We start from the raw sequence: 1784 nt of genomic DNA on the forward strand, positions 1-1784 counted from the left end.
GTCTCCTACCAGTGCTGGTAGTCACTACCTTTATAGCCACTGTGACTCAACTGTACCAGGTGCACAAACAGAAATTGCACAATCACCAGCTCAATTGACGCAATTACCTTCTCAACCAAATCCCTACTCAGGAACAACTTTGCGAGATAACGAACATATCAGGAGAATTTCTTTCCATCCACTATACGCATTAAGGGAGATTAGAGAAAAGTACTTTACTTTGACCATCCATCTGTTTCAGACACCGTGACATTGAAACCCTAGTATAACGATAACAAAGCAATTCAGACACAAGGCATTTCAAATTTAATCAAGTAAAAGGCCAGAAGTAAGTAATCAAGAATGGATCTGTGGCGGCACCAGTTGTCTAAGGTACAGATTAGGTGCGGCCTTGCTCCTGGATTTTCTTTCATGCTTGGTTTCTAATTACCACCAGGATGCAAGAGCAAGAAGCAAACAGCAGCAAGCCACAGAGTCACTCTCAGATATAGCTGTGCCACCACAGAGGCCCCTGCCTATTCCCTTTGTTGGAAAATGCAGGAATCATATGTATGGAAGAGGAGGCAAAGCAGTTCCTGAGAGGCAAGGGAAGAGTGGGGAGCTGAGGGGACCGTTGTGAATTGCAGAGACTTCAAGAGCTGAGTGGCTTGTCCTTGCTCGTAATTTACAAGTACACACGTATCAAAGTTCAAAGTAAATTTATTATCAGAGTACATATATGTCACCATATACAACCCTGAGATTCATTGTCTTATGAGTCATGGTCAATAAATTCACAGAATAATAACAATAACAGAATCAATAAAAGACCGCACCGACTTGAGCATTCAACCAGAGTGTAAAAGACGACAAATGATGCAAATACAAAAAGAAGAAATAATTTTAAAAGAAATAAGCAATAAATATCAGGAACATGAGATGAAGAGTCCTTGAAAGTGAGTCCATAGGTTGTGGGAACATTTCAATGATGGGGCAAGTGAAGCTTGGTTTAATAGCCTGATGGTTGAGGTAATATCTATTACTGAATCTGGTGGTGTGAGTTCTAATCATTCAATTCCTCATACCTGCACTACATTTTTAACTCATTCACTCCACATAGCCTTTACTATTGTTCCAACTCAATATGTTTTTTTTAAATTTGGGAAGTTTTTTTTCAATAATACTCATAGTGCAGAATTCCATGTTTGAACAAAAAGTCATTTTGTGTTCGCTGTGATTCTTTGTATCTTAAATTTAACATCAATCAAGCTATGGAAGTAATCATGGCCATTTCTCTTATCAAACTCCAATGCTTCTATAAAGATTTTAAAATAGGAAGGCAACCGAAGTTACTAGAGTCACAGGATTTCTTGCCATTCTCTTCGTTGTAGCACATAATTTGATGATTTTGAATGGAAAGGAATGAAATGTACAAAGAAACTTGTGTCAATGGGTTAGCCTCGTTTATTTATTTATTGAGATACAGCGTATCTTCCAGCCCTTCCAGCCCTTTGAGATGCACCACCCAGCAACTGTGCCCCCTCCCCCCCAATTTAACCCTAATCATGGGACAGTTTGCAATGACCAATTAATCTATGTTTTTGCACTTTGGGAGGAAATCGGAGCACCTGAAGGAAACCCATGCAGTCACGGGGAGAACGTACAAACTCCTTACAGGTAGAGGCAGGAATTGAACTCAAGTCTCTGGTTCTGTAAGTGTTGTACCAACTACTACACTTCATGGATTAGGTAGACTAGTGCAGGGAGGACCAGTTGCACTAAACTGGAAGGGAACCAATACCTTT

The sequence above is a fragment of the Hemitrygon akajei genome, chromosome 7 (genome assembly GCF_048418815.1).
Source record: "Hemitrygon akajei chromosome 7, sHemAka1.3, whole genome shotgun sequence".
Lineage (NCBI taxonomy): Eukaryota > Metazoa > Chordata > Chondrichthyes > Myliobatiformes > Dasyatidae > Hemitrygon > Hemitrygon akajei.